Source organism: Mus musculus, chromosome 9 (assembly GCF_000001635.26).
Source record: "Mus musculus strain C57BL/6J chromosome 9, GRCm38.p6 C57BL/6J".
Lineage (NCBI taxonomy): Eukaryota > Metazoa > Chordata > Mammalia > Rodentia > Muridae > Mus > Mus musculus.
In genome coordinates this window covers 30,984,352-31,004,113 of record NC_000075.6, presented here as the reverse complement: position 1 = coordinate 31,004,113, position 19,762 = coordinate 30,984,352, and the positions used below count along the sequence as shown (strand labels likewise).

Here is a 19,762-nt window from a genome sequence, read left to right as displayed (position 1 = left end):
TTCTTCATATGCTAGCTTCCTTGTATGCTTGTCTCCAATACATTTGCTTGTTTGTTTGTTTTAATTAGGACAATAGTCATAGTAGATTCAGGACCTCATCTCAACTTACGGTTCCTGTAGACGTTACACGTAACCAGACACATTTGGATATATCCAAAGTTGGAGCTTCAGGATATGGATTTGAGGAGAGCATAATTCGTACCCAGTACTCAATAACAGGTCTTTCTTTTTTAAAAAGATTTATTTAATATTATACATGAGTACTCTGTACCTGTCTTCAGATGTACCAGAAGAGGGCATCAGATCTCATTATGGGTGGTTGTGAGCCACCATGTGGTTGCTGGGATTTGAACTCAGTACCTTTGGAAGAGCAGTCAGTGCTCTTACCCGCTGAGCCATCTCACCAGCCCTCAATAACATGTCTTTATTAAAAATATTTGACATTTATCTTCAAAGTTCTTTGGTGAACACTGGGGCTCACACCCAGGACTGCCTGCCTGCTAGACGGTAAGCCATACTGTCCTGTTAGTATCTCACCATATAGCTGTGAGTTTCTACCTACCATCCTTTTAATTTTAACCCAGCGGACTCCCTTTAGCAATTATAGGGCCTGTTTAGGTGGTAATGGACTTTGTCAGCTTCTGTTTGTTTGATAATATAATGCTTTGGCACTTCATTTTTGAGGAAACAATATTCAGGATTGTTAGTTGGCAGTTTTTAATCTTTCACGACTTTAAATGCCATTTCGCATCCTTCTGTTCGCTAAGGATTTTGGTGTGAGATCTGGTGGTGTTCACTGAACCATGTGTTGAGCCACTCTCTTGATGCTCTCAATGGACTTTGACTTGAACGTCTGACTTGCAAAAAGTGTCTTGATGCCAGTTTGTCATACTTAGTATGCATCTGGCTTCCTTGTTGTCAGATAAATGCATTTCATCAAACATGTTGTGCTTTGGCCATGATTTATTTACACCCCCCCATGTCTGTAAGTCTCCTTGGTCTCTGTTCACTTTACTTCATTCTTTTTTCTTTCTGTTTTTTGAAGCGCGTGACTGCAGATGACCTGTCCCTACTTCGCTCAGACAAGCTGCCAGTTCCTTCTCATGAAAACTTTATTCCAAACCTTATGCTTTGTAGCTCTAAAGTTTCTGTTTGGTTTTGTTTTATACTTTCTCGTCTCTTGGTTAATATTAAAACTCCAGTAATGCATCATATGCCCTCATCTGCTCAGGCTACATTAACAGAATAGTATAAAAGTTAGACATTCAATTTCCCAGCCAAAATATTGGCTGTCGTGATATTGGGTGTGAGGTCAATGCCTGTGTGCTGGTCCATGGCTATCATTTTTATTTGTCTGCACATGTCAGAAAGGGTGAGAGGCCTCTCATGGGTCTCTTCTCTAAGGCCACTAATTTCATGACATGGCACGCTCATGGTCTAATTACCTCCCAAAGGCCCAGTTCCCGTATCATAACCTGAGGTGTTAGGAATTCAGCCATGACGTTTGGATAGACATACACTTCCAAACCACTGCATTCTTTTTCTGATTTCCTTTGTTTCTTGGTCCACATTTTCTTTTAACCCTTGGATCATATTTCCATTTTTGTATAGTAAATCTGGTGTCTCGGTTTGCTCGCAGACATTGTTCTCTTTTTAGATGCTTTTCTCTCCTTTGTATGTCTTGGCCCTTTGGTTGATACTGTTGGGAATTAGAGTATGGCAACTCTGGAAGCCAAATTCTTCTCCTGTCTTAGTGCTCATACTTTTGTTTTTCACAGTTTGAAGGCTGTCATAGTTTGTTCGTTCGAGAGTTTTCTTAGTTACATTTGTAGAAGGCATCCTTTGCTGTGTGTAATCTCTGAATTCTTGACTTCCTTTGGCCATATTTTGACAAAGAACTTCCTAAATGTCAGGCACTTTCTCAGTATTTAAAGAGTCCTTCCGTGCTGAGGTGTTTCTTCAACCTGGATTCGCCATTGCTTGTGCCTTTAAACCAGCCTGAAGGAATGGTAGTGTCTTCTTGAGTCTCTTCTGACCTAGTACCTGTGCGTAGCTTCCTAAACCCTCTCGGACACAGCTGTTTCCAATATTAAAATCCAACTCTCCTAGACAGGAATGCAACCTGTCTTATCCCCATCTCTACCTGTAATATTTTTTTTTTCAAAAAGAAAATCATGTATTTATACATCAGAGAAGCCACTACATGCAGAGGTCAAATAACAGTTTGCAGAAGTCAGCTTTTGCCTTTTCCTGTGTGGGTCCTGGAGGCAGGACTCAGGTTGTCAGGCTCAGACACTAGGGCCTTTTCTCACTCAGCCATCTTACCATCCTTTCTCCTGGAGCCGTTTGTTCCGGGAGTCTGTGGATCTGGAATCCCTTTACACAGGAGTTCTTAACCCCAACCATACTGTTTTCTTTGCTACTTCATAACTATAATCTTGCTAATGCTATGAATCATAATATAAGTATCTATGTTTCCCAGGGGTCCCAGGTACCCATATGAAAGGGTCATTTGGCCCCCAAAGGGGTTCTGACCCACACAGGTCAAGAGCCTACCTTATAGGCTTAAGAGTAGTTTTCCTTCTTGAATTTTGAGTTAGACAAGACAGAGACAAGCTCCTTGTATCAACCTTCAAGTGTCTACCATACAGTTTAGAATAGTTATAAATAGTCACGCACACACACACAAAAGGTCTGCTCTCTTCCCTTCGACTCGAGGGAGATGCCTATACCCAGGTTCACTTCATTGCCAAAGCTACTGCCACACTGGGAATGGGGGGATGGGTGGATGGTACCTAGTAATAAGGTACAAAACACTCTTGTCACCATTTCATTAGTGACCATAAACTAGCTTCCAGAGCTCTACCAGATCCATTTAAATCGTTCCACATCCCTGTATGTTTCTATAGGAGAGTGAGACATGGAACGTTCTAGTCTGCCTTGGCTGACATCTTCCTTGTCAACATAATTTTGCTTCCATTTGTACTGTCACCAAGGGCACCACAGGAACATGGTAAGCAACACAAATGTACAGTCATAAAACAACATGACAGCAAAGTAGGTCTTAGCTCTTTGGAGCAACTCAGAAGGAGCTTGGTTGGTGAATTACAAAGAAGACTCTCCAAGGACACTGGTGACAGTCGAGAGCAGATAAGGTTGTGAGGTGTAAGTTCTGTCTAGGTAGTAAATTACAGAGGAGCCAGGGCTTGCCGACAGTGTGGGCAGCTGCAGTCACATGCTGAGAGCGGTTGGGTCTGATTTCTGGATGCGAACGTAATCCCAGCTCATGAATGGTCTTAACCGGAGCCAGAAGTGACCAAGCAGAAGAGCATTCGAGAAGAATGAGATGACTTGTTCTGGAAGCACATTAGAGACTCCCCTCAGGATTCAAAGCCCTGTCTTATTCGCTCTGTTCCTCAGGACGCTTTTCATATCAGCACGTCCTAGCATGCCTGGGGTTTGCAACTTTAACTCAGAAGTGACTTTTGGAGGTAAGCTTTGAACTGTCCCTGACTCTCCAATTCTGTACTAAGTTCTCTTTTGTATCATCTTCCTTTTCCTCTCAAGTTTATCCTAATTTGCTTTCTACCCCTCAGTGAAATATGCTTCAAAGTGTAACCCACCAAGAAAATTCATACTAGGGTAGACATGGCTAATAAGCACAAATATAAACATTTTAAGAAACCACTTACATTTGAACAGAAGTTTATATTTCAGGCGAACAGAAGAAGAAGTCTCATTGTAAAACTATGTAGCAAATCCTCCAGAGGAAAGAGAATTTTTGAGAGAATCTTCTCAAAACTCAGAATTTCGTTGTTTTCCAAATCTAATCTAATCTAGATGGTCTGTATAAGGGAAGTCCAAGTCAAAACAGCCTTCAGAAAAACACATTCCTTCTCCTGGTATAAAAAGAAACTGGGCACATTCCAGTTATGACATCATTGGAATCACGGTCCTTCCTACCAAAGGCACAGGGGACAGTCACTTTGGTTTAGAAAAAGAAAGGCGGAAGAGTGGGAATCAGACAGATCTAATTTAGGATGTGGTGTCCTCTACAAGGTAACATCCAGCCTCTGGTCTCTATGTGGTGTTTCTTCCCAATCATCCTCCAAGAATCTTGTTGAAGATGTGGTACCCAGAGTGGGGAGCCAGTGCTAGGAGGATGGGAACCAGAAAATCAAAGTTAATAGGATCTAAGATGGTAAATGCCTTACCACCTCAGCTTATCTCTTTATTAGTAATGTGGGAACATAGTAACTACTAAAGAGATTTAGAACTCCTCTGTTGAAGATAATAAGTAGCTTCATTAAACTAAATTAAATTGTAAAGGTGAAGGGCTTAGAGATGCCGCTCTCTGGATTTGATACAAGCACTGTAAAGCTTAATGCCCTTTAGTTAGGGTTACTGTTGCTGTGATGAACAACCATGGCAAGAAAGCGAGTTGGGGAAGAAAGGGTTTATTTGGCTTACACTTCCATATCACACTGTTTATCATTGAAGGAAATCAAGACAGGAACTGAACAGTGCAGAAACCCAGAGGCAGGAGCTGAAGCAGAGCCAGTGCTGTCCACTGCCCGTCATGGCTTGCTCAGCCTGCATCTCTGTAGAACCCAGGACCACCAGACCAGGGATGGCACCACCCTCAATGGGCTGGGCCCTCCCTCATCAATCATTAATTTAGAAAATGCCCTATAGGCTTGCCCGTAGCCTGATCTTTTGGGGGGTGTTTTCATAATTGAGGCTCCCTCCTCTCAGATGAGTTTAGTTTATGTCAAGTTGACGTAAAACTATCTAGCACAACTATCTCAACAACTATAGTGGCCTGCATTGGGCTCTCACAAGACCTGTCCATCCTATCAAGGACAGGTTAACAGAAGGGTAAGGACTCTGGGGGTGGGGGTGGGGCTTACCCTTTAATTCTGAACTATTGGTTTTGATAGTTTGGGGGAGAGGTGAAGTCACTGACTAGTTGTGTATCCAGTACTGAGCTTACTCAGATCCAATTGATAGCTTTTAACTATGGTTCCACAGACAGCCCTGGTTAATCTTGGTGGGTCACAAAGCAAGGTGAGTAGACTGGAAAAGAAAGAGAGAGAGAGAGAGAGAGAGAGAGAGAGAGAGAGAGAGAGAGGAGGGAGGGGGGAGGGGAAAGAAGGAGGAAGGAAGGGGAAGAAGGGGGAAGGAAGGGGAAGAAGGGGAAGGAGAAGGGGAAGAAGGGGAAGAAGAAAAGAGAAGAGAAGAGATTTGTTGGAAAGAAGGAAGGTAATGGTGAGGAGAGAGAGAGTGAGATTGGCCAGCATACATTGCATGCACACTCAAAACTGTCCATGTACAAATATTTAGGTATTTTTTTTCCCAGACAATTTCTCTGTGTAGTCCTGGCTGTCTTGGACCTCATTCTGTAGACCAGGCTGGCCTCGAACTCAGAAATCCGCCTGCCTCTGCCTCCCTCCCGAGTGCTGGGATTAAAGGCATGCGCCACCACGCCCGGCTCAGAGACCCTTCTAAGAAAGATTATATTGCTTTGTCCAGGACACACGTCTAACGCTCATTCAGTCACTGAGTAGCAGACACTGTTCCGGGGATTATGCCCAGAAATAGACACCAAACCACATAAAGCCATAATCTGAAGCTAAGGACTTAGATTCTTAATCACACAAGCCACCCTTCTTACACTGCATCTTCCATTAACCCACTCAATAGCCTTTTCTCATCTCATCCAGTCTCCTGTTCATGACCTCACAGGCTAACAATATTCCCCCCAGGTTGAGTAGTAACTTAGTGTTTGAGTTATACTTTCACAGCTTGGCTATCTTTGAGGGTGTTGTTTAAGCTAGCTGGTAGAAGATGAGAGCGGAAGGTCAGGACTTGAATTTCATGAATTGTTTAGCTTCATTTGGAATGAGAATAAAGTTCCCTGAGTAGAGTGTCTCTACTCAGCCATCTGAGCCAGAGGCTTAGCAAATGTCTGTTTTCATCTGTGGTCACTGAAGGTCAGAGCGAGAGGCCGTAGATGGCTCACTTCATTCAAACCTACTACCATCACCTAAACTACTCGCTGGCAGTGTTCTCTTTCAAAACTAGAGACTGCTATGGTTACTGTGCACACATGGAGTGTTTTAGAATGTCCAGACAAATTTGCTAGCAAGCTAGAAACATATTGTACATATGTGTGACCCCCCCATTCCATCTTTCCAGAAAACTTCTCCCTGACACTACTGGGGCATAAACTCCCTCAAACTTCTGTCTTAAGTTTTCCTTCATCCCGTACTGCACTCTCCTCTTTGTAATTGTTAAGTAGAGGGTCACTTCTCCAGGGGAAATACTTCCATAACTCCCTTCCTAGCATAGCTGATGACATTTGGAAGGCTCTTAGTATTTATGGAGGGACTAGTAGAGCCTTATGGAGTGAGAAACTGGATAACATAGTTATCGCTTGGGTTTAGGGGATTCGGAGTCAAATAGCATGCATTGTCTTCCAATCTGTAGAGCCAGTGTATCTCTGGGTGGTTTTGGTAACTGTTAAGACCGCTCCCTGCTCAGTTAACCTGTACTCTGTATACGAAGGGCAGCTGGCTCACTATAGTGGGCTGTGACAGCTCTTAGTTCTCTGCCAGACTCTTAGAGTCTTCAGCAAGTCTGACCCACAGTCTCTCTCCCACACAGTCTAGTTTGACAGTAACTTAATCCCCTCCCTTGGATCTCTCTGATCATCTGCCCTATGCTTTCGTCTCCGCCGTGCACTGCTGTCGGAGCTACTCATGCTTCAGCAACCACGTGGGACTAAAGCAAAAGTGAGTTCATCCACAGAGCATGTGCTTGGGCAGCCAAGTTCTCCAGGTTTGAATAAAATGACCCAAGCCATTTGGTATCCACTGGGAAGTCACACAGGGACATGTCCATTCTAGGATGTCCCTCACAAGGGCCAGGTGCTGCTTCAGCGAGATTTGCTTAAGGTCCTTGACTGGTACTCTGAGTGGGAGGCACTAGAGGTCACACTCCACCTTGCATCTCTCACCATCCAGCCCCTCCTCCTCTTAGCCACTGGCTTTGATTTGATGATGGCTTTCAACTAGAGGTCCCATTCCTAACCCCATTTGGCCTCTTCCCAAGTTAGAATTCTCACCTAGACTCGAGCTGCAAATTTGAAAGACTCAAAATAGGCAGTGGACAATTTCATGTCAAAGGGGTAATAGAACACACTGGCTAATGAGTTCTATTCCAATGTACAATGTCCTATGACTGTATATTATGTGTCAGCTCTCTAAAGTTGAAAGAGACAGTTGTGTAATGTCTGCTCTTCAGTGGAGAATAATCCCAGTGACGCAGTACTACATACCAGCCAAGCCTGTCGTTCCTGTATCCAACAGCTTGGGACTGCTGTGCTGCCCTTGCGAGGCAACCTTTCTCACAGCTTGAGGATCAGAAGCAGACACTTAACCTTGATATCAACAGCTTCCCATTCTGAGAGAAAAGGGCCCATTTAGACAGAGCAGATTTGCGTTTCTTTTCTTCTCCACAGAGACTGATGATGTTTCAGCAATTTCCATTGTCCATTGGCCAATATTAGGTCATGGGGCTGTTTCTTCCTGATAATCTTGGGGAATGTATCAGACCAAAAAAAGGAAAGAGAGAGAGAGAGAGAGAGAGAGAGAGAGAGAGAGAGAGAGAGAGAGAGAGAAGAAAAAGAAAGGAAAGAAAAAAGTGCTTTAAAAAATGGACTTATTTATTTACTTTATATTATACGAGTTCTCTATTTGCATGCTAGAAGAGGGCATCAAATCCCATTATAGAGAGCCGTGAGCCACCGTGTGGCTTCTGGAAATTGAACTCAGGACCTCTGGAGCAGCAGTGAGTGCTCTTAATCACTGAGCCATCTCTCCAGCCCTGAATACTTGAAGTATTAATAAAATCCAAGTACAAGTTATTGAAAATCTGACTTAAACTATTTTAGGAAAAATGTTCAATAGCTTATACAGCTGCAAAGTCCTGAAATAGAATGTCTTTAGCACATCTAGATTCCAAGGCTCAAAATCAATCAATCAATCAATCAATCAATCAATCAAGATTTGGGGTTAGGGATTTAGCTCAGTGGTAGAGCGCTTGCCTAGCAAGGGCAAGGCCCTGGGTTTGGTTCTCAGGTCTGGGAAAAAAAAAAAAAAGCTTTGGCCTTCTGCACCCCACACCTCCAGAGGCTCTTTCATGTCCTGTGGCTGAAGATGCTTCAGATTGTGCGAGCTTTATTCCCCTCCATTCCTTCTTGGCAGTAGCTCCAGAGACACAGCCATAATAGAGACTCCAAAGCTGAATCTCACTTGTGCAGTTTGTGTCATGGTCCTTGTTATGAGCTGACGACGATCGCTAGAGAAAATGCAGCTTGCTGATTGGCTAGGCCCAAGCCTTTCTTGTCTTTCTCTGGAGTGGGAAGGCATGATTGAATTTGCCACCAGAATCATGTGAACGAGGCATGGAAGCTGCTGCTGCTTCTCCAAGAAAACCCAGATGCTGTGGTTGTAAAATTAGGGAGCAGATTCTGAGCTCGTAGGAAAGAGCTGAGGTACTGTTCTTCCCTCGGCTTCAGGGATGTCTTGGTAGCCTGGTACTTTTAAGTTCATGATTTCTCCTAGACGCTGTCCATAATAAAGATGACTCTTCATTGGATGTCAGCCTTATGTTATATGCCACACTCTCTCATTGAGTTGGGTTTTGTTATTGTTGTTTTCTGAGACAGGGTTTCTCTGTGTAGTCCTGGCTGTTCTGGAACTCACTTTGTATAGCAGGCTGTCCTTGAACTCACAGAGCATCCCCTGCCTCTACTCCCCAGGTGCTGAGATTAAAGGATGTACCACTATGCCTTTAATCTCCCTCCCTCCCTCCCTCCCTCCCTCCCTCCCTCCCTCCCTCCCTCCCTCCCAGTGAGTCTCCGTGATTGACTATCTTATCTGACAGGAATGGTTAGTCTCTTTTCTTAGTAAGAAAAGGAGGTATAGGAGGGTAAGTGACATGGTCAAAGACATGAGGACTAAAAGTGGGTTATTATACAGCCCCAGCCTGCCTCCACAGCGTGAGTTTATTTTCCTGTGTGTCTAGATCAAATTTGCTCATGGGCAAGATTCTTTTGTGTATTTATTAAAAATATAGATTTTCAGGTACTTCTCCCAGCAGACTTTGATTCAGTAATCTAGGTTAACCTTGAGAATCCTTTTTTTTTTTGGTTTTTTGAGACAGGGTTTCTCTGTGTAGCCCTGGCTGTCCTGGAACTCACTCTGTAGACCAGGCTGGCCTCACACTCAGAAATCCGCCTGCCTCTGCCTCCCAAGTGCTGGGATTAAAGGCGTGTGCCACCACGCCCGGCTCTTTTTTTTTTTTTTTTTAAAGTGTGTGCAGTAGTGATTTTACTAGTGAACAAAGAGGGTATGTATAATCCCAGACTGCCTCTCACAAGTTAAAACTTCCAGAAATGGCACCAAATCTAACCCTTGTTTTCTCTTTTCTTTTCCATGGAGAGGATTGCTGTAGCTTCAAAATATGCTTAGTCTATAAGGACAGCCCTCTAATCCTACTCTTAAAAAAGGAATGAAACTGGCTGAAGGGTTGGGTCTGTGGGTAAAAGAACTTGCAGCAAAATCACAAGATCCAGAGTTTGGATCCCAACACCTGTGCAAAAAGCCACACATCTGAAAGACACCTGGCAACCTGTCTCTGAGAGGAGAGAGTCAGGAGTGTTGCTGGGCTTGCTGGCTTCTCAGCCTGTCTGAAAACCCCAAAGCACCGAGTATAGATGTAGACACTCCTAAGTAAAATACTAGGACTAAACTCTGTGGCTAGGGAGGCCATGGGCCCCAGTGGGGAACAACTTTGATTATTTTGCTAAATAGATATCATTTTTAATTGTGTGCTAAAAATTATACATACCATATTAAAATGAACAGGGTATATGAGATCTGATCGATCATGAGTTACCATACTTTTCTCTTGCTATTGATCTGGGAAACTAAATTGTAGAGCTCTTTGATGCCCTTTAATGAAATCTCTGGCAAATGTCATTGATTTTTCTGGCTACTCTGACCACGAAAAGGCATTCTAGTTTATGAATTAAAATATGTAATTCCAGGGCAGGTGAGATGGCTCAGTGGTTAAGAGCACTGACTGCTCTTCCAGAGGTCCTGAGTTCAATTCCCAGCAACCACATGGTGGCTCACAATCACCTGTAATGAGATCTGATGCCCTCTTCTGATGTGTCTGAAGACAGCTGCGGTGTACTCACATATATAAATATAAAAAAAATGTAATTAAAAAAGATTCTAGTTCCATGTAATAGTCAAAGCTTCCAGCTTCACTGTGCTGGCTAGTCTAATGTCAACCTGACAGAAGCTATAGTTATCTGAAAGGAGGGAACCTCATGTGAGAAATATGTGGTCATCTGTAGGGCATTCTCTTAATTAGTGATTGATGGGGGAGGGCCCAGTCCATTGTAGGTGGTGCCTTCCCCCAGGCTGGTGTTCCTGGGTTCTAGAAGGGAAAGCGGGCTGACCAAGCCATAGAGAGTGCCGTCCTCCATGCCCCTCTCATCAGCTTCTGCCCTCAAGATACTGCTCACTTTGAGTTCCAGTCCTAGCTTCTTTTTCCTTCAGCAATGAACCCTGTTGTACAAGTGTAAGCTGAATAAACTCGTTGATGCCCTGGTTTCTTTGGTCATGGTGTTTCATCACAGCAATAGTGACCCAATTAAGTCACTCACAAGCTTAGAGCTCCTTCTGCCCACACTGAGCCTGTAGCAGGTGGAAGGCAGAATGGGACTTAGGGTGGGTGCAGCATGTGTCTTACCCACTTTCCCTGACTGAGCTCCTGGTGTGACCTCTGACTCCTGCAGAGGAAGCTGAAACAGCGGATGGCAGAGGAGCAATGGGAGGTTCTGAAGGTCCCGCACTGTTACCGCCTGGTATCTAAACGCCCTGTGTTAAGGTGTTTTAAAATGGAATTGTTCTAGCATTGGGCCCTTTTGCAGGCTTCTTATTTTCATTGCTGAGATTCTTCACCTGCTATTTCATTCAAAGCAGGATAGTACATTTCCCCTCTCTGGTTACTTGGGGTCCCCCTTTAAAAATCAGTACTTCATGCATGTTCCTAGTTTTTGTTTTGTTTGTTTATTTTTTAAGTAAGCCCTGTTGGCTAGATTTAAGATAACTCCACAGTGACAATATTCTAGTATGGCCCTCAATTGGCTTTTGAAAAAGCCTCTGCCTACTTCAATACACATGCATTTTGGGTATGTGAGATTTCCCCAGTTCCTTCCTATAGGTAGTCTCTCACTCAGTATACTCCTCAGATGTTCACACGTTCTATACACACTCCAGGAGATGCTATGGAAGAGGGGCTTAAGGAGTGCCTTGGTCACTTTTCTTTTGTTGTGAGAAAATACCCTGGCCAAAGCAACTCAAGGAAGGGTTTGCTTTGGCCCACAACTTGAGGTATCTTCAATCATTGCAGGTAAGTCAGGGCAGGGGGACCTTGAAGCAGCTGCTCACATTGTAGCAAAATAAAGACACAGGGAGAAAGGGCCCACTTACACTGTCCAGGATCTAGCCAGGGTGTATTCCCACAATTAAGATGTGTATTCCCACACCAATTAACTTCATCCCTCATAGGGATGCCCAAAGGCCCACTTCCCAGCTCCTTCTAGCTTCTGTGGAATTTACTAGCATTGCCCATCACAAGGAGATACCAAGACTGACTTTAAAGCTACAGACATTAAGACACAGTGGACTAATAGTACAAGGATAAAAATAAGCAATGGAACAGAATATGAAGCCCACAAGCAAACTCATAATACATATTTGGGCACTCAATATATTACAAAACTAGAACTACACATCACTGGGAAAATAACAAGTTATTAAAACATAGTGCTGGAGCCCGGCATGGTGGTGCATGCCTTTAATCCCAGCACTCAGGAGGCAGAGGAAGGTGGATTTCTGAGTTCCAGGCCAGCCAGGGCTATACAGAGAAACCCTGTCTCGAAAAACCAAAAACCAACCAACCAAACAAACAAACATCCAAAAACAAGCAAAAACCATAGTGCTAGGAAAATTGGTTATGCTTTTAAAAATTCTATTCCTATCTTATATCACAGGTAGACTAAAAGTCCTACAAATGAAAGAGAAGAGCTGAATGTCAGAGGAAGATATATCACCAGCAGTGTTCATAGGACATATGTGACATTAGAGAAATAGAGGCAGACTGAGAGTGGAAGGAAGGGCTCAAGCAGGGAACGGTGGAAGAGAAGGACCAACAGAAACAAATCTGAAACGCCGTAATAAAACACATTGCTTTGTATGCTAATTATACATATTTAATTTGTTTAAAATTCAAATTAGTCACAAAAAAATCTTGGGCTATAAAAATATCTCAGACCATATGCCAAAAACTTGAACATTAAAGAAAAAAAGATTAAGATTGTATTACATTAGGCTAGGCACGGTAGTGGTGAATGCCTTTAATCTCAGCACAGCAAGTCAGGAGGCAGAGGCAGGCAGATCTCTGAATTGGTCTACAGAGCAAATTCTAGGACAGCCAGGGCTACACAGAGAAACCCTGTTGGAGGAGGGGAAGAAGACAACAAAGATTGTATTACATTAAATTAAGCTTCCCCCCCACCCCCCGAGACAGGATTTCTCTGTATAGCCCTGGCTCTCCTGGAACTCACTCTGTAGACCAGGCTAGCCTCAAACTCAGAAATCCACCTGCCTCTGCCTCCCAAGTACTGGAATTAAAGGTGTGCGTCACTAGGCGGAATTTATTTATTTATTTGGTTTTTCAAGACGGAGTTTCCTCTGTGTAACAGCTCTAGCTGTCCTGGAACTCACTTTATAGACCAGGCTGGCCTCAAACTCACAGAGATTCATCACCCCCGACCTCCCAAGTGCTAGGATTAAAGGTGTGTGCCACCACCCAGCTTTTTTTTTTTTCTGTTTAGAAGTAATTTAACGTTTCATAAACAGGGCTGGGAAGCTCCCTTGGTGAAGAAAATGCTTGCCTTGAAAATAGAAGAATCCGAGTTCCAGCTGGAACCCAAGTACAAAACTTGGGAATGGTGGCACATGCTTGTAACGCTGTGACCAAGGTAACTTATAGAAGGAAGGAAGGCTTTATTTTGGTTTATGGTTCCAAAAGGATAAATCCATCATGAAGAAGGCATGGCAGCAGGTAGGCATATTGGTAGAGTAGGAAGCTGATACATCCAGCAAGACTGTACCACCAAAACCCTCCCCAAACTGTGCTAGCAACTGGGGACCAAGTGTTCTAGCATTGGGCCCTTTTGCAGGCTTTTTATTTTTCCATTTCTGAGATTCTTCTGCTATTTCATTCAAAGCAGGATAGTACATTTCCCCTCTCTGGTTACTTGGGGTCCCCCTTTAAAAAATCAGTATTTCATGCATGTTCCTAGTTTTGTTATGTTTTGTTTGTTTATTTTTTAAGTAAGCCCCGTTGGCTAGATTTAAGATAACTCCACAGTGGCAATATTCTTGTATGGCCCTCAATGGTGGGCATTTCTCCTTTAAGCCACTCCAGCAATCTACCATTGTGCTTTTCTAATCTGGTTAGTTAATTAATCGGAGACTTTTGAATACATACATACATACATACATACATACATACATACATATATACATACATACATAAGGACGTGAAAAAAAGAGAGATAATGTATTCACGGTAGGACTACTGCCACCCAACAAAAGGAAGGGCAATGAGATCATGGAGCTGTTTGCACAAGAAGCTTCAATTACATTTGCATTGTTCAATTTTTGAAAATTTTTGAGGAAAATCTTTTCATATCTCTTGTCTTGGTGAAGTGGCTGATTTTGGTTCTGGGGTCATTAGTGCACATGGTGAGAGTCACCGTTACAAAACTATCTGAAATAATCTACTGAGTAAGCAGGTTTATTTGGCTCACAGTTCAGTTCTCAGTCACCCGACCCTGTTGCTCTGTACTTGGGTCAGCATAGTATATCATGGTGGGAAGACGTAGCAGAGAGACCTGTGGTCTCCTAGCTGTCAGGAAACAGAGACAGAAAGAAGGACAGGGTTCCGCTATCCCTTCCAAGCCATGCCAGTGAAGACCTCACTTCTTCGATGAGGTCCCAATTCTTAGAACACCAATAGCAAAATGGGTGGTGGACCAAGCCATTAACACACGGGCTTACGTGTTATTGATTTTGATGTGTATGGGTGTTTGGCTTGTATGTATGTTTGTGCACCACATGCATCCTTGGTGTCCACAGAGACCACAAGACGGCAACAGATCCTCTGGAACTGGAGTTATCAATGATCGTGAACTGCCATATGGGCGGTGGGGTTGGAGTCTGCACAAGTGCTCTTAACTGCAGAGCATTTTTACAGCCCCAACGTAGTCTTTTGAGGGCACATTTCAAATACAGATGAAATCAGTGAGCTTTAAACAACTTCTTTGGCTAGAAGCTCTTTACGATTTCTTAGAGTCACATCAGAGGATACAGGAACCACTTAGAAGGAGCTCCCATGAATCAAAGGGTGACAAAGTGCCTCAAAAGAACAGAGATATGATGCATCCTGCCCTATCACATACATAAAGAGTGAGATCATAATATACAAAAGACCATTGGTCCTAACACTCAGCTCCAAACAACTAATGACTTGCTTCTGGAGGCTAATAGGATAATAAATTCTTCTTTTTTTTTTTTTTATCCTGGAAGTAAATAATGAATGAGAAAACACTTATTTTTATTTTTCTTTGTCATAAATGTTTCAGAATAACTGCAAAGCTGATATATAGATCCTGTCTATATAGAACACTTGTAATTGATAAATGTAAAAGAAATGATGGAATGTTTTAAATTCATAATTTTCAACTTACAACCTACAGCTCAATATCATGGGTGCATTTTCTCAATTGAAGTTTCCTCCTCTTAAATGTCTTTAGCTAGTGTCAAGTTGACATAAAACTATTGAGCACATGTACCAAATGAATAATGTGATAAAAATCTCTGTTGTCTCACCCTGCCCTGCTTGGGACAAGACCCATCTCCTTTGCCTAGGAACTCCACGCTGTATACACCATTCACCTGTTTACACTGTGTAGCCACCTCAGTTACCAGCTCACAGTGCCATCTCCTAATGCTGGGTCACAGAGTTTATAGCGCTCACCCCATTTCACCTCACCCTGCAGCACTATAGCACCTCACAGCATCACAACAAGAAGGGTGAGTGTAAAAAGCTATGCACAGCTGGGCATGATGGCACACACTTGTCATTCCATCATCTAGGTGACTGAGGCTGATTGTGAATAACAGGTTGGGATACACAGCTAAGGACCATTTGAGCAGACATATAGAAACCTACTACAGTAGAAGCTTTGTAAAGCATATACACATATATGAGAAATCCAAATGGAGTCACCAAATAATGGGGGAGACAAAGCTACAATTATATATCTATCACCAAATTTCCTAATACCTCTAGTGCTACTACGAATAGATTACATCTAATTAAGTTGTTGTCCAAAGGGGCCTCATGGAAATCCCCCAAACAACTCAGGTTATTGGAACAACCAAGGATATTGGTGGTTCTCTCCAAACTGATGGTAATGTCCTATTGCTGAAGACAATTCCTATATAACTCACTGAACATGGAAGAGTTGAGCTGGTACTTCCGTAGAACCTTCACCCCTACGGATTAGTGTTCATGGAGCTGGAAGGTACTCTGCATGCTAGCAAGGGAAAAAGGTAAACGCCAACCCAGCTACAAACCACTATATACAATGGTGTCCTGCCTGCAGGATGTGTTGGTACAATAGTGTCATAAAAGCTTTGGGAGTTGCCGATTAATATCTGACCGGTTTAAGGCCCAGTCCATGAGATGGAATCCGTGCCTGACACTGTTCTGGTGACCTGAGACTGGATGGCCCAGGGACCTGGGGAAAGCCACATACTATATTGTTCTGCGAAGGAAATGTAGTAATGAAATGTCTCATAATGGGATTCTGCTATTATGGTTGTTTGAATAGGAATGACCCCCATTGGCTGATAGATTTGAATGCTTGATCATTAGAGAGTGGCACTACTAGGAGATGTGGCCTTATTGGAGTAGGTGTGGCCCTATTGAAAGAAGTGTGTCACCGGAGGTGGGCTCTGAGGTTTCAAACGCTCAAACCAGGCCCAGCCCAGCATCACTCTCATTCCTGCTGCCTGCCAATCCCGATGTGGAACTCTCAGCTACTTCTCTAGAACCATGTCTACCTGTGTGCCTCTAGGCTTCCTGCCAGGACAATTGTGGACTCAATCTCTGAATCTGTAAGCCAGCCTCAATTAAGTGTTTTCCTTTATAATAGTTGCTGTGGTCATGGTGTCTCTTCACAGCAATAGAAACCCTAACTAAAACAGCTATACCTATCGCTCAGTGTCTTGCTCAGTCATCACCAGAGAAGCTTCCTCCTGCAGTAGACAAGAGCACATACAGAAACTAACAACTGGACAAGGCAGAAAGCAAGAGATCTTGGAGCACTCCGTCTTAAATGAGATGTCTCCAAAATACCTCCCCCTCAGTGCTCAAAGAACATTGTGGAACAGGAGCTTGAGAGACTGGGAGAGCCAGTGGGGATGGAAGAAAGCATGAAACTGGACCTCTTAGACACAAAAGGGCTAATGCACATACAAATTCACAGAGACTGTGGTGGCATGCACAGGGTACGCACAGGTCTAAGCCAGATGGCAGCTCAGGACTGGGAGGGAAAGTGGACACAAGCCCCCATTCCTAACTTAGAAGCTATCTCCAATTGGTAACTGCTCAAAAAGGAAAAACTAGTTCTTCCCAACAGAATCTCCCTGGGTGTCTTAGCATTTTATTGCTGTGAACAGACACCATGACCAAGGCAAGTCTTATAAATAACAACATTTATTGGGGCTGACTTTCAGGTTCAGAGGTTCAGTCCACAATCAAGGCAGGAAGTTTGACAGCATCCAGGCAAGCATGGTGCTTGCAGCTGAGAGTTCTACATCTTCATCTGAAGGCTGCTAGCAGAATACTGGCTTCCAGGCAGCTAGGAGTAGGGTCATAGAGCACACACCCACTGTGACACACCCTTGCCAACAAGGCCACACTCCATATACAAACCATCACACTGGGTATACAAACTACACTCATGGGCAGGCCCCATGCCTAGCTATATGACCAGCACAAAACAAACTCAATAATATTTTTGGAGGGTATTTTTTAAAACTTACTTATATATTCCTATGGGCATTTTAAAAAACTTACTTATATATTGTAGTTTAAAATTTTTGTGTTGTGTGGGATTGCCATGTGTAAGTGTCTCTGCTCTGTATTTTTTTATGCTCTTGCAGAGGACTAGAGTTTGGTTCCCGGGACCCACAAGATGGCCCATAACCTCCTGTATCTCCAGTTTCAGGGCATCTGAGACCTCTTCTGGATTCCTTGGGCACTGTACATACAGGTAAAGCATTTATGCACATAAAAATAAAAGCTAAATACAATTAAATATGCACATACTCATGGCAGGGCATAGCAGCAACAAGAGGGAGGCTGTGGTGGGGAATGAAGAGGTCTAGGAATCAGAACATTTTGCTGGTGAAAGCAGTTGTCTCTGTTGTACAGGTTCTCAAGTTCTGCCTAGGTCCTCATACAACCTGCCATGTTGCCTTCGGCAGACTGCCTTCCATTGGGTTGGGACTACATCACACTCGGGAAGGACTACTGTAAGATGTGCCTGGTGAGCTGGTAATGAAGTTGGTGCTGCCCGATGGCTTCCCAAGGATGGGATTTTGACAAGTTTGACAATGAACTCCATGCCAAGGCAGGCAGGTGGATCCCAGAGCCTTTCATGTTGCAGTCCCATCTCTCAAGACTGAAGTGGCTTGTTCCAAATCCCACCCACTGCTTTACCAAGCCCATCTCTCCACACTCTCAAGATAGATTTCTCTCTGTGGTCAGTTAGGCCGCTGTGTGGTTTCCCCTACTGGATTCCCTTTTGTGGTTGGAGGGCAAACATTTTCTTGCCTGCTGCTTCCAGGAATGTGTGTGCTGCACAGGAGGGTTTTATTTTACTCCCCTTGAATGGGATGGCAGTCATCCAGCAGGCCTGGGAGCATGTATAAATAGAGGGACACGTAAGCCTGCATTTAATATCCAGAACATAAACCAGCCACCTTGTGTAGCTACACCGTCATGTTTTGATTAAAGGCTGATGACAGCTCCACAGACCATACTGTGAGGCCCGGCAAACCAACTAATCCCACTGCTGTGGTCCAGGCACAGACGGGCACGCTCACTGCCAGGAACAGCTTTTCTCCAGCCACCAGCAACTCTGAGCTACCTTTGCCTTTTTGCTGGGATTAAAGGCGTGTGCCACCACCGCCCGGCTCTCCTTCTGCTTCTTGTTACCTCTGACCATGGTTGAAGAGGCCAGGTGAATGTGGAAGACTGAACTGTACATTGAATCCCAAGTCATTGTCTTCTTTTATTCTTGACCTTCTAGCTCCAGTTAGTCACTCCTCAGTGTCTCTTGGACTATGGAGCTATTTCAAAGGGACCCATTGAAAAGTTCACATTTTTATTTGATTTTTTTTTCTTCTTTTCTAGTTTCCACACAAGAATATCACTTTATGGCATATACAGTATAAAGCAGGAATCTTTATTTCTTCTAGTCAGAGTCTTTATCAATTATTGCAAACTTCTTTTCTTCTGCTTATAACCATTATAACTCTAGTGTCTGTGTAAAGATGGGTCTGTTTCCCCAGATCATATGTCATTACTGTACTGGTCACTTCCTCTAGTTTAACACTCTCCTCCTCTGCTAGTGAAAGCATTTCTGTCTACCTAGGCCTTCATGACTGTCCCCGTTCCTGTGAGTCTGTCTCACGATAGCATGTATTGTTTCCTAGTATTTGCTCAGTGACTAATTTATTACGTACGATATTTTCTTTATCACCTTGTCTGCTGATTGCAGCAGATAGATTTTTAGATTGGAATATAGAGAGGCAGGCAGATTTCTGAGTTCGAGGCCAGCCTGGTCTACAGAGTGAGTTCCAGGATAGCCAGGGATACACAGAGAAACTCTGGTCTCAAAAAACTCAAAAAAAAAAAAAGAGTTTAGATTGGAATATAGATTTCCTGTAGATTAGAATCTCCACAAGGAAAGGGGAGGTGGGGTGTCTATGTATCTTTGTAACACACACAGTGTTGAGCAGTATGTTGGTTGTTTGGGAACAATCCACTCTTGAAAAACCAGATTTCTGAGTACTTGCTAGTGAAGTCCAGGGAAATTCTCTGTCTAAATCCTTGGGATACACAGTAGTAATTCAAAGTCACTCTCAGGCATCCAAGGGGGCCCAGGACATCAAATCCCTGCAGCCTCGGAGCCGTCCAGAATGTCAGCGTGGAACCAAGGTTCCAGGTTGGATTGCTTTCAGTGCTTTTGGTTTCTCAGGATTTCATTTTATGAACTCAGAGGGCTTAATTATTATGATTGTTATGCTTTAATAGCCTCAATATTTACTACAAATAGATCAGAATTAAAAGGCCACAGGCTAACACTTTATTAGATATTACAGAAAATGTTTGTATAAGAGGTAAATTCTTTTTTATAGCAAATGTAAGGGTTTTGTGTGTATGATACTAATGTTTGAAATTAAGGCCTTGTACATGGCAGATAAATGCTCTATCACTGAGCCAGGCCCCTAGAGCCCCAAATTTAGCCTTTGAGTAG

The 19,762-nt window shown here is 43.4% G+C and overlaps 1 long non-coding RNA gene across 2 annotated transcripts; it reads left to right on the top strand.

The window, feature by feature from the left end:
• The first annotated feature begins 393 nt into the window (after positions 1 to 393).
• Gm29724 lies at positions 394 to 18,691 on the top strand. 2 transcript variants are annotated; one of them, XR_003948114.1, is made up of 3 exons: positions 394 to 3,491; positions 17,382 to 17,491; positions 17,653 to 18,691. It is a non-coding gene; the product is annotated as a predicted gene, 29724 (long non-coding RNA). The 2 variants fall into 2 exon arrangements; XR_003948115.1 differs by lacking the exon at positions 394 to 3,491 and adding an exon at positions 13,015 to 13,123.
• The last annotated feature ends 1,071 nt before the right edge of the window (positions 18,692 to 19,762 follow it).